This window comes from Crinia signifera, chromosome 1 (assembly GCF_055691185.1).
Source record: "Crinia signifera chromosome 1, ASM5569118v1, whole genome shotgun sequence".
Classification (NCBI taxonomy): Eukaryota; Metazoa; Chordata; class Amphibia; order Anura; family Myobatrachidae; genus Crinia; species Crinia signifera.
The window spans coordinates 442,498,422-442,512,529 of NC_139217.1; the positions used below are offsets into that span (position 1 = coordinate 442,498,422).

General features: G+C 43.1%; 1 long non-coding RNA gene across 1 annotated transcript in view; it reads left to right on the forward strand.

The window, feature by feature from the left end:
• The window catches only part of LOC146020608 (uncharacterized), a 101,368-nt gene extending 87,828 nt beyond the window's left edge, over positions 1 to 13,540 (forward strand). The window contains exon 4 of the long non-coding RNA XR_014450816.1: positions 13,427 to 13,540. This is a non-coding gene — a long non-coding RNA (uncharacterized LOC146020608). The remainder of the gene's footprint in view (positions 1 to 13,426) is intronic.
• Positions 13,541 to 14,108: the final 568 nt, after the last annotated feature.

Genomic DNA, 14,108 nt, shown 5'->3' on the forward strand with positions numbered 1-14,108 from the left:
GCAGAAGAAGAACGGAGCCGCCGGGACCAGCGCTATAGGTAAGGTTGCAGGAGATTGGGGGGGGGGGTTTGCATGGGCGGCAGGGGATTGGGGGGGGGAGGGGGGTTTGCATGGGCGGCGGGGGATTGGCGGGGCGGCGGCGCGGGGGGGCGCCCCCCCTAAAGGTGGGGGGCGCCCCCCCTAAAGGCGGGGGGGCGCCCAAAACTTAGTTACGCCACTGCAGTAAAAGTCAGTAAGAAGCTGATTGGCTGGACGTTTATCTCTCTTTATCTCCCTTGCGTTTATCTCTTGTTAAGGCTTCATACATCTGCCCCCCTGCTTGTTAATGATTTTAGGATCCTCCCAGCCACTCCTGGAGGGTAGGCACCTATGGTATGTACCACGACATCCAGTCTGACCATGCATGTAATATGCAGGAGGGATGTAGCACTTTCCTCCACACCCAGAAGTACATTGCTCATTCACTGCTCAGCACATATCACCAGGTGTGATGAGTGCTTTATACACTGCAACCCAATACTGATATCCCTCTTGGGCGCTCTCATTGCCCAGTTTGCGGCCCACTGACCTGCGGTTGCTAGCCTGTCTGGCTTGCACTTTGAAAACACCAGATTGGATACAGTTGGTCATGAACCAACATGTCCTAAAGCCCTGTACACACTAACTATATCGGCGGTGCTGCCGGTGAAACGATATTGAGTGTACACACTGAATTATAACATTTTTGGCGTGGCCTCTCGACACAAGGGCATAGATGTGCAGCACATCCCCTTTTGCTATGCTGGGAGCATTCCCAACACCTTCGGTGCTGAATCCCTAATGAATGGATGCCGTGCTATGCCGAGCTGCCGGCAAGAGGGAGGCCCCCCAACCTTTCACCTCTAACCCTGGATGGCACAATGCAGCCTACAAGTGGGATGTCCAATAAGTGGAATCTTCCCCACAAAATTGAATAGGTTTGGATTGTGGCTTAATGAAAGGGCCATTGAATTGCACAGGATGCCATGGTCACTATCTCTTTTTCAGACTGTTGAAAATGTCCCAATCAAAATGGGCACTACCTCAGAAGAGAACCTTTTGGGACATTTACTAGATGGCGCCGATGGGAAGGTGATGGCAGAAGTAGCAGGATTTTTATGAGCAGCGTGACCGCCCACACTGACAACGAGCAGGTCGTGACACAAGGAACATTACTGTGTGGGGCCGATATATAGTGTTAGTGGCACTACTGTGGTGGTGTAAAGTAGTTCCTTCCTGCAAGGACATGCCCACTTGCAGTAAGACCACACACCCTTTGGGGCACACCTTCAGTGCAAGCTAATATATCATTTTTATATTGTTCAACACATTTCTTTGTGTTCTCTCTGAGAGCAAAATTTAGAAACAGCCCTGCCTCATCGCTTTATTAATGGCCTGTATTCTGAATCGTGATGTTAATTTGTAGAGTGAAATATCTGCAGCAGTTAAAGTATATTAAAATTGTTTAAAACCTCAGGCATTTATTTACAGCATGTAAAAAATATTTTACAAAAATTCTAAAAATGTATTAAATATGCACCACATGTATATTTATTTAGTCCACTATGTTAAAAATTGCTAAATATTAATGTAATATTTTTTTTTTTGCCATACTCCAATTTGTAAATTCCAACCAATAGGTTTTAAAATCAGTCATATAAAATAATGTTACAATTCAAACTATTGTACTGTATACTGTAAATATTTGATGTACAGTACTTCTTAATATGCATTTGTAGTTGCTGTAGAAGATTATATAGTGTACATGGTGATATATCAGTAGCTTGGTTGCTGTCCAATTCTAAGACTTTTTTTTACATTTTTTTGAGAAAAAAACTTTATTAAATGTTTCATTAGGGAATTAATGCAAAATACCATGGCTGTGCTGAATTACCAGGTGGAATATTACAGCACACACAGAAAATGTTTATAGAGGAGAGAATCATTGCCCCCTTGTGTTCTATTTTGGGAGTGCCCTAATTCATTGCTTGGCTGCCGTCATAGTATGTTTAATACAGGCATTTGCTGATTTCTGTCATATAATACTAGTATATTTTGTATAATGAGCTATTTTTTAAATTTACTTGCCTCAAAAAGGATATTGCATCTAAGAAGACCTGCGTAGATTGGATCTGGTTCTACAGTGGCTCATGCAATACGGCATCAAACTGAAGTCCAGAAAGTGTCACTTGGTGCCAAATCACATTATATGCCACACTGTGCATGCCCCCACACTGGACATACTGTATTATGGGGAGTTTCAATTGCCGGTGATTTGTGCTCCCAGTTCTATCTATGCATTTTGTCTGATGTGCGCTCCCATGATTTGCATGCAACATCTTCTGGTTGGCCGTTGTTCACAGCCGTTCAGTAGACATCATGTGTGACCCAGAGTAGTTGATCTAAGGACTTAATGAAAGATTGTCTGTCATTCATAATATCATTTACTGTGTACGGGTAATGGGGCAGATGTATTAAGCTTTAACAAGAGATAAATCCAAGGGTGATAAGGAGAGATAAACGTCCAGCCAATCACCTGCTAACTGCCATGTTACAGGCTGTGTTTGAAAAAAGTCAGTAAGGAGCTGATTGGCTGGACGTTTATCTCTTCTTATCACCCTGGCATTTATCTCTTGTTAAAGCTTAATACATCTACCCCAATGTGCGATGGTCCAGTGCGTAGGGCAATCAGTAGACCATTGGCACAATTGCACTGTGCTCTGTTGTAGTTTCTCAGTTACTGTAATGTTTAGTTCTGTGTACCCAGTATTGTTCTAATGTGTGCCATATGTATGGTGGTGGCAAACACTTGTGGTGCCTTATAAATAAAATTTTATAATAATAATTATTGCCTGTCACACATATGTGTACCCAGCCTTTAAAATTGTATAGGTCGCAATGGTCTAGAAACAACGGTCACAGAGACTGTCAGAAACAATTAGGGCGGTTATGGGGAGTGGTGACAAAATCACAGGCCTGTCTTAACTGCAGCAGCATCGAGAGTGGGGGAGTCGGGCAGTGTGGAGAGAGAGAGATGACAGGATGTCGCCGCAGCACAGCCTCTCTCCCCAGCTCAGCACACACTGCTCAGTGCCGTGTGCTGAGATGGGTAGAGAGACAGCTGCAGCGGCAGCCTGTCCTCTCTCTCCCTCTCATTTATATGTTTTATCCCGGAGTCCTAATCTGGAGGCCACGCCCCTTCCTTTTTACCGGGGCCTGTCCAACCTGTCGGCGCCTCTGCTCAAACATTATGCAGTTGCTATAGCTTCATCATCTCACTTACTGCAGCCATGCTGCGTGATCACAGGACTACAGTACTCAGATGTTCCACAATTGGCAGTTCTGCGATGGATGCTGCGTCTTTGTACACAGCTGCTAAGATCTGTATACCTCCCAATATTGTAGATCTGTAAATTGGGACTGGAATAATTTTAGCTAATTTCTACCCCTTGAAGAATGACATTGCGGGATGACTCCCAACCCCCCCCCCAACGTGGGACAATGGCGGTCCCGGGCAGGACGTGGGACAATGGTGGCCCTGGGCGGGACGCGGGAACATCCCCAAAAACCGGGGCATTTAGAGGGACAGTTGGGAGGTATGCTATTTTAATTTTGAACGGTGCTGCAGCCCAACCTCTGGAGCTGCCACTCCTGAGAGTTATGGAATTGTTGTGCATCTTAATACAAATCCATGCAGCAGGGACATTTGCATATTTTCACACAGCCACTGTGTACACATTCTTAGCTGTGAATACATTGTCATTCATCAAAACAGGCCTACTATCGGCACTTGAAATCCCAAATCCTCTGCTGGTTGGTAGGTACAGTATGCATGTGCCAAATGGGTTTCAAGAAAAAATATGTGCCTGTGCAGTAGCAAAATATTGCTCAATTGCGCCAACTTCAGTATTGCATTTAGTTACCCTCTGAGTCAGACCCAGTATCTGTAACTACAATCCTATATAAGAATTTAATTTCCAGTGCTATGAGTCATGAGCACCACCTTGTGGTTCATTTCAATATTGCATTTAAGCAATCCAACATCAATACTTACAGTACCATGTCTTTGAAAGTACAGTATATGGCTTATACTGTGCACTTGTCATATAGCTATATACATCCTGATGTAAAACGCTGTTCATGGTACAGTTATTCACAATCATTTTATAGAATGTTATGAGATGAACTCTTTGAGTGCCAACTTCTCTGTGAAAAATGTTCAAAATATCAACTAAAAATGCCAGCGTCTCTCACATTTGTTATATAAATGGAAGGATTATATTTCCTATATACTGTATGGTAACATTACAGGTCATTATGAGGAATAACAATGTTTGCTTGACAATTTTCACACCTATTTTGACAAATTCACTTGGCACTCAAAGGGTTAAGGAGCACATACTGTTGACAACAAGGAATCTTGCAGCAAGTTGATTTGAGTATAGAGTCACCGTTCAGTACAACCTTGCCCTCTGTACATTGCAGCGCTGTAGCCCAAAAAGGGCCTGATTCAGTTTGGCTCGCTAGGCAGTGTACATTCGCTGCCTAGCAAGCACATAAACGCTGCCTGCCCGAACGCTGCTGAATCCCTTCGGTACCATGCGAGGGGATGTGTACGCAAACACATCCCCTTGCGTTCGGCCGAAGGGGAGAGAAATCATTCAATGGATGCTGACCGTCAAATTATTTCTCTCTCCTAAGTTTGTCTATACGGACTTTTATTTACGTCACTGTATGCCGAAGATGGCACGGGCGCTGACGTCGTTCAACGTCATCCGCCCACCCCAAGCAGGCACCACCATGCATGTTTCTACAGGAAAACACCCAGCACTGCACGCCCCCAGCCCTCCCTCCCCGCAGGGAATGGCCTGGCGAGTGTGTGAAGCCGTTCGCTGCTGGGGTTCAGGGCCGGTGCAAGCCTCCCCCCGCCCCAGGCAAATCCTCTGCCCGCCACCCGATGCACCCCCCCCCCCCGCGCGCGCGCACTCCGGGGGGGGGGAGGGGTTGTGGGCTATACTGCGGCGAGGGGAGGGGGACAGACGGACGGGACTGTTTACTGTTTTGCGGGAGATACCACAGCGGGCACCTGCGCTCCGTGGGGGTGTGTGTGTGTGTGTATGGGTGGATAATGCTGGCTATACCGTGTACAAGGAGGGAGGAGGGCAGCGTTGATTGATGGGCTGGGAGCATTTAAAGCTCGCTCCCAGCTTTCTATGGTACCTCTCCTCGGCGGCTCATTACCGCCCTCCAGGTCCTGCTGGGATTTGCACATGCACTGAAATTTGGATCACAACGAGCGATCCTGAATCGGCCCCAAAGTACATGGCAAAACGAATGGACAACAGCATTAGCATTCAAAATTTTCCATCCACGTGAACTCCAACTGGAAAAAGGTAAAGTGCCCGAAGCATGGCGAGCGAAACGAGGGGACGCAGTACACTAATTTGGGGTCCATGGGCCTAATTCAGACCTGATCGCAGGACTAATTTTTTCTCAAAATGGACAAAACCATGCAGGTGGGGCAGATGTAACATGTGCAGAGAGAGTTAGATTAGGGCGTTCGCTCGGTGGGCGGAGTTTACCTGTTCGCTAGACTGCAAGTGAATGCAGCCTAGCAAACAGGTCTGAATTAGGGCTTTAGTTCCCTCTGAAATCCAGAAGCACAATACTCTGGGCTGGCGTGTAGTGGGTTCTAGTCCATTTAATTCAAAAGCCTGTGGGGATGTCATATTAAGCCTAATATTCCTCATGAAGATTCCGAAACTGCTATTGACCCTGAAGGACGATATCTTATTATATCCCTGAAAATGTAATCAAAACCATACTTAAATATTCCAAGGTATTCCTCCAAAAGCAATTGCTGTTTTAACCCCCAAATTGCCCCTCCCTCTTATACTTTTGATCGATTTCAATTCAATTACATCATCCACATTAGATCGTTCGGTACTTGTTTCCTATCTGGGCGCCCAGGTTTTCTACGTACGGCACCGTACTGAAATCGGATCGCATCGCATCGTACACATACACGATATTGAACGATGCGATGCGATGCGATGCGATGCGATCCGATTTCCCATAGGAAACAATGTTAAATGGCTCAATTTAGCCAAATTATCATAGGAACAATAGTAAATGGGCCAAAAACACCCCTGAACATTGAAATGTCCCCCCAAAAGTAGTTGACGCCACCCCGCCATCAACGTGAACCCGAAGCGTGGCGAGCGCAGCGAGCCCGCGAGGGGCGGCGGTACGCGTCCTCCGACCTTTTCATGCCCTACTATCCACTAAATAGTAAATGGGCCAAAAACACCCCTGAACATTGAAATGTCCCCCCAAAAGTAGTTGACGCCACCCCGCCATCAACGTGAACCCGAAGCGTGGCGAGCGCAGCGAGCCCGCGAGGGGCGGCGGTACGCGTCCTCCGACCTTTTCATGCCCTACTATCCACTAGGGCGTGGAGTGAGAATAGAATAGTGTGGCGAGCGCAGCGAGCCACCGAGCCCGAAGCGTGGCGAGCGCAGCGAGCCCCGCGAGGGGACGCGGATACCTTCACAGTTATACGCGTCCCCTCGCGGGCTTCCCAGGTGTCCATGGCGACGCGGACACCTGGGAAGCCCGCAAAGGGACGCGTTTACCTGTGAAGGTATCCGCGTCCCCTCGCGGGGCTCGCTGCGCTCGCCACGCTTCGGGCTCGGTGGCTCGCTGCGCTCGCCACACTATTCTATTCTCACTCCACGCCCTAGTGGATAGTAGGGCATGAAAAGGTCGGAGGACGCGTACCGCCGCCCCTCGCGGGCTCGCTGCGCTCGCCACGCTTCGGGTTCACGTTGATGGCGGGGTGGCGTCAACTACTTTTGGGGGGACATTTCAATGTTCAGGGGTGTTTTTGGCCCATTTACTATTGTTCCTATGATAATTTGGCTAAATTGAGCCATTTAACATTGTTTCCTATGGGAAATCGAATCGGATCGCATCGCATCGCATCGCATCGTTCAATATCGTGTATGTGTACGATGCGATGCGATCAGATTTCACTACGGAGAATAGCATGGTGCTCAATTTACTTAGTGGGCGCCCAGATAGGAAACAAGTACCGATCGTTCTACCACAAGCAGAAATCCTTACTCTTTCCTTAAGTATGGGGTTTCCACCCTAGCTGATAATCTTCAAGCAATAGATGACTGGAGAGCACTCCACCCACAGACAAGGAATATACCCGTCTCCCGTCTCTCTGCCGCTCATGCTACTTTTTCTAGAATTGATTATATAAGGAGTTCTCACTCTTTATTTCCAATGGTCAGTTATTCTTACATCAACCCCATAGCTCCATCTGACCTTACTCTCATAACAATCACATTAGTTCCTTTCTCAGATCCTTCCTCAGATCGTAAGTCCAAATTGTGGAAATTCCCGTCCTATGTAGGCAAATCACTAAAATTCTAGAGACGGTTGGAAGCTGCCTGGGAAGAACACAAAAATAATAATTTGGCCCATCTAGAATCAGACCCTGTCCAGTTTTGGATGTCTGCTACCGCAGATATAAGAGCGAAAATATTTCCTATGTAGCCAATACTAAAGGAAACCATGTTACCAATTATCTAGAATTTTAGACTACTCTAACGTCAACCATTCAGCAATACAACATGAATATGGATATGGATTGTCTCTAAACATGCTTAACTTCTAGCCAAAGATAACTACAATGAATATTTACAAAATCTGGGTGATAGGCAGCTTTTTTCAGTACATTATCGGTTTCACAAGTTCGGCAATTAGACCGGCAAACTTTTATCTCATTTACTTAACAGTTCCCGAGCCCCTTTGGTGATACACCCTCTCAAAACAGCTCAGGCTTCTCCTACTACCTCTAACATTGAGATTGCTGAAGTTTTACAAGTTTTTTACACTTCTCTATTCAAGGGACCCCCCTTTCTCTACCCCATCCTTTAAGCTCCACCCCTTCCCTGAGGACTTCTGGGATTCCCAGTTATGTCCTCAGATTTTTTCTGAAGCCGCTGTCTCTTTTAGCCTCTGTCTCTCAAGAATAAGTTGAACAGGTTATTAAACAATTAAAAAGTGACAAAGCACCCGGACCAGAAGGCCTAATGGGAGATTTTATAAAATTCTTATAGCCTGAATAACTCCCACCTTAGCATCTGTCTTTAACTCTCTTCTCTTCAGACTTCTCTCCCCTACATTATAACACACTTTATCAGAATCATATCAGGGAGAAAAAAGAGATCGGGAGCCCTAATGGTCTAAACCAAAAGGTTTCCTCGGTCTAATACCTGGCGCTTGTTATGAATTAAATATAAATTTAAGATAAATGTTTATTGCTGCAGCAACGAATATGTGAGCAGCCAATTACTCACACAAATGGATATTTATTTTTATTTATTTATTAACAGTTTCTTATATAGCGCAGCATATTCCGTTGCGCTTTACAATAGAATTTTTAGATAGAGACACTTTAAACAGTTACGTTGCGCTGCATAATATTAGTACCAATTGCTGTGCACAAAGAAACCGGGCACACTGTTTAAATTGAAATATAATGGGTTATATATGCAAAAATTCAATAAAAAAAACTCTTTATGAGTTTAAAATTACATGCAATCAATTTACAATCTAAATTAAATAAAATAAAAATTCACATCCGATACAAAGTTTCCACTCTAGGATAATGCCTCCAATATTATTTAATAGCCTGAAATGCTTTAGGTTTGGGAAAAGGGTTAAATGCTTATAATCCCCTTCTTTGCTGTATTAGCATGTGAGAATACACGCACGAACCACAGTTCAATTGAGCAGCAGATGCGGGGTTAATAAGCAGATGTGGTTTTGTTAGTTCACCAAAATGGTCACAAGCAAAGTGAGTTGTCCACACATCCACTGTGTTAGTCAAGCATCAGTTAGCCAGCATTATAGCCCATATAGCGGGTAGACAGTATATAAGCACAGGTTGTTACTGTAATGCCTTAACAGGCTAGAGTTGACGGTTGGATAGTCACCTCACTTTAAAGCTGGTTCCAGGCAGTGGCTAGCGGCAACAGGTGGCTGGCGTGGAGGTATCACGCTGATGGAGGGTTGGACTTCCTCACCATTTGATGTATAGAAGCGCTGTGCTGCTAGTGTAGGTTTCTGACTCCCCTTCAGTGTTTTGGCGAGGTCCCGGCCAGCAAACAGTATTCAGAATCATATCATCCAAATTCTTTACTTAATTTAGATTACAGTGCAATTTGTTTACTATATAATAGAAGATAGGCTTAAACCCTTTCTTTCTCCTATTATACATCCAGATAAATTTGGATTCATAGGTGGACAACACTCCGAGATAAATGTCCGTAAGGTTCTTGGTGCAATCTTTGCATACAACTCCTTGTTCCATAACTCAATAAACAATACTCTACTTTTATCCTTAAATGTGGAGAAGGTCTTTGATCTGGTTGAATGGCCTCATTTATATTCCGCACTCACTAGATTCGGTTCCCCTGAAGGTTTTCTCCGAGTTCTAAAATCTACAGTATATATATCATCTTCCTCATACTCAAATTGCCTGTAATGGCCTTTTGTCAAATTATTTTGTTATTAAAAAAGGAACTAGACTCGAGATTTGGTTACCGGAGTCCATTGTTATACCCACCTATTATTGTTTTTTTTTTTATCTTCATTAAACTATTTACACTATTGGATGGATACTTTCTGGTTTTCACATGAAGGGGAACTGTTGAGAAAAGACCCTGGATCATAGCTGGAGAACTAAACCTCCGCCCAATTAAGCAATATATGTCTACTTGATTGGGGTGGACCACATTATAGAGTACGGTTCCTGTATATATTTTTTTATTCCCCAGGAAATTGGGACTTAACGTTATTACACCATATATGGTTTTTCCTCTCTTCTATATGCTGTGAGGGAACATGACTTCATTGTGAGGAGAACATCCTTGACTGTGGAAATTGGAGTTCCACCTACATAAAGCTGAAATAGTCTACTTCCTTGGTGGACAATAAATTACAGTACAATCACATCTATATTTCCACAATTCAAGTGGACTTTATCCTTAAATAGGTTACGCTGTTGTGCTTCTCTCCGTCTCTTACATGTTTTGAGTCACATTGAGAACAACAAGTTTCTCTCCAGCACATTTATGGGAGCGCTTAAAAAAGTCATTTTTTTCCCCTTTGTATGTATTACATGTATGTTGGGTGACATATAACTGAGCTATTTTGGGCAGCCCTGAAGCTTATCGATAAATTCCCATTTTTGTAATACATCATCTTCAATCCCCCTTTTGCCACCGAGCCCCTACAAAATTGTTTAGATCATTGTGAGCTGTTTTCTTTTTGAATTAAGCCACTATACCATTTTCAATCAGAACCCGCGTCTGAAGTGAGTTAGGATAAAATACTTACACAATGGCTTCCAGATATCCCCGTCCTACCATCCCAGATACCACACTGAAAACGCATCACTCCTTATATCTTCAGGAAGTTATTTATCATCTATTTTACATATTTATCATCCTTTATGAAGAAAATAACACAATAATTAGGCATCACAAAGCCGTTGCACAGGAGAATTGCACTGCATTTATCTATAGCCAGTTACAGAGTTAGGGGCCCCGATGCTTCAATTATTCTCATCATTGTGTTGATGATAATGATGATGATTTTAACTATACTATTATTATTTCTGTATACAGCAACTGGCACAACATTATTACTTTCTTATTCCCATTGCCTACCTTTCTCTGCCATTGTATTGTAAAGAAATGCTAAAGTTTTCTTTAAATTCATTTTGTACATAGACATTTTGAAAGGTGCTCATTGTTACCAAGTCAATGTAAGGCTGAGTCATTCCAAAGAGGTTAAAATGACTGTATATGCGACACAATAGTCACAGGTTCAACATAAACTCTGTAGCGGGGACATTTAAACCTCATTTTAATGCCAACTGCATTACAGTTAGAGAAAAATGGAAACAAATAGCACGATTTCAAATACCATTGTTACTATTTCTGATCATCATTATTATTGTTCTGATGATTATTATTAATACATACTGTGGATTGTATTTACATTTATAGTAGATTTTATTTTTCACTATTTAAATATTTCATAATATTTAAAAAGTTCTTGATATCTACCATCATAACAAAGTGACAAAAAAGACCAAAAACAACCACAATGTAAAAAAATATATATATTTTTTCTCTTATTTTTAGTAGATGAATACTGTATGGCCCTTATTGAGATCTGATCGCAGAACAAATTTGTTCTCAAAATGGGCAAAACCATGTGCACTGCAGGTGGGGCAGATAGAACATGTACAGTATAGAGAGAGTTAGATTTGTGTGAGTTATTTAGTTTCTGTGCAGGGTAAATACTGGCTGCATTATTTTAACGCTGCAATTTAGATTTCAGTTTCAACACACCCCACCCAAATTTAACTCTCTCTGGCACATGTTACATCTGCCCCACCTGTAGTGCACACCATTTTGAGAACAAATTTGTACTGTGATCAGATCTGAATAAGGGCCTATGTTCTTTAGATGAATATCCTATTTGACTGATAACATTAGGCCTGATTCATGATAGTATGGAATTGCACGGCTGCAAGGAAGAAGCTTCTGCTCAGGGATGATTTTATGTTTCCTTTACTAAAAGGACCCTTATGTGAGGGATGACATATCTCAAAAGTAGTTTTTTGTAGGTTAATTGAAGTTCATTGTACCCTTATAGGCTCTCTTCGCTCCCCACAGCTTACTATTCTATAACTAAGATGATGAGGACCCAGTGTTCGATGGAAAGGTCCTTTCGGCAAAGCTAATTTGCCACAATATAGACTAAATTAATAGTATTTGGTGACTTAACTTCTGCCATTTGTTTTGGACTTTGAGTGTTCTCTGTCATAATCAATTCACCAGTACCAGAACTCTCTGTGTGCTGAGGGGTAGAGCTGCTGCAAGCTGCACTCTGTGCTGATAAGCCACCTGTGAGAATGCAGAAGTGAGCAAGTCCCTGCATGCTGTGTCTGCACAGCTATCACTAATTATTGTCCATCCTATCATTGTATTCAGGTCTCTCTAACTCCAGCCCACAGACTGATTGCTCGCTATTTACACCAGGCTGGAGTTTCCCTCCAAATCCAGGCATGGGCGCCACCATGACAGTTCTGGTCAGCTGACCAACCAAAGACCAATCCTGATCCACTTCTCTGTCATGTGATCGCCAACTCCAATCATCAGCAAGCCAGGGGGATAAATCCCATGAGTCAGCACTGTCTCATTGCCAGTGCTTTGTTGTACATTCCTATGTTTGCAGTCTGCAAACCTGCTCCTTGTTAATCAAGACTCCTGTGCTTATCTCCATCCAAAGCACCACCTGTTCCAACAGCTATCCTGAGTAGCTCCACTGCTGCTGTCATTGGTCCATCCCAGTGTTCCCAGAGAGCTGCCCTGCTTCATCGGTCAATCCCGGTGTCCTGTTGTGCATCTTTGCTCTTCAGTCAATCCTGGAGTGCTGCTGTGCATCTCTGCTCATCGATCAATCCCGGTATCCTACTGTGCATCTCTGCTCATTAGTCAATCCTGGTGTATTGCTATGCATCTCTGCTCATCGTTCAATCCTGATGTCCTGCTTAGCATCTCTTCTCATCTGTCAATCCTGGGGTCATGCTGGGCATCTCTGCTCATCGGTCAATCCTGAGGTCCTCTGAGAATTTAGGTGCTAATAATAATAATAATAATATTACATATTACAAAGACTTACTAAAGCACAGATTTGGGTTGAATACATTCAAACCAGGTAAACACTTTCTACAACAAACCAGGTAAACACTTTCTACAACATAGAGTTAGAATTATACAATGAGTTATGGATAATGGGACAACAGTTCCAAATTCACAACTAGCAACCAGCACAGGATTACAGGACTGTTCAATGCTGTCTCCGGTTCCGGGTGCTAGTTGTGAATTTGGAACTGTTGGTCCATCCATAATATTTCAGGCATGTGGATATATGGAGACGGGGAGTTTTTTCAAGTCATCCCCCTACTGGGAAACGTATTCCCATCAATCAAATTTTGACATGCACTAGTACTAGTAGTTTTGTTATATACATCATCAGGTGTCAGATGTGGGCTCCTGTATGTTGGGAAATCCCCCGTCAATTCAAGGAATGCATATCAACCTGTTGCCCATCATTTTAAAATAATACATTTATCTGCCCTTAAATATAAAATAATTGACCAAGAACCTAAGAATGGGGCAGAATGAGCATTTAAATTTTATCTACTTTTTATAGTACTTATGCCAATTTTATGCAATTATGCTACATACATGTTACTACAACAATCTATGCAATAATGTTTCTTTTACTTTGTCTTTTGTTATTATGTTGCTAGTTAACCAGCCATGTAGTCCGGATTATGCAGATTTGCATACGCTGCCACAGAGTGAAGTCATCTTCAACTAACTCGGCCGGATATATTTCAAGAAAAAAAAGATCTCAACACTCACCGCGGTAAACTCACTCACCTTAATACATAAATAAATAAAGGCGTTTTATTTCATGGATTGATCATACGCATTTAAGCTTGCAGCCCACCATCCAAGTACCCCATTTCACTGCAAATCCTACTCTACTACTATATCACCCAGACTGGCAATGGCTATCACATCATAGTCAAACTGAATATATATATTCCATTGTTTGATGCTCAGCTACCAACTAAATCGTGGCTTTTGGAGGTACACACACATATATATAGATATATGTATATATACATATATCTATATATATACATATATATATATTCTATAAAAGAAATGAACAGGAGCGCTCCATAGTGCAGATAAAAGATGGTACAATATTTTATTTCCTTTAAAACACTGGATCACAAAGTACAGAATCACGTACCACAGCGGGCGGTTAGACAAAACCGCACCATTTACAGCATGAGGGTTCCCGTGGGGAAAGAATTTGAGCAGCGGCAGCGGCAGCTTCAGCTGATCCTTGGACGAACAGAAATTATGACGCCAGGCCACGCCCCTACAAGTTTCGTCACTAGGACTTCGTCAGAGGGC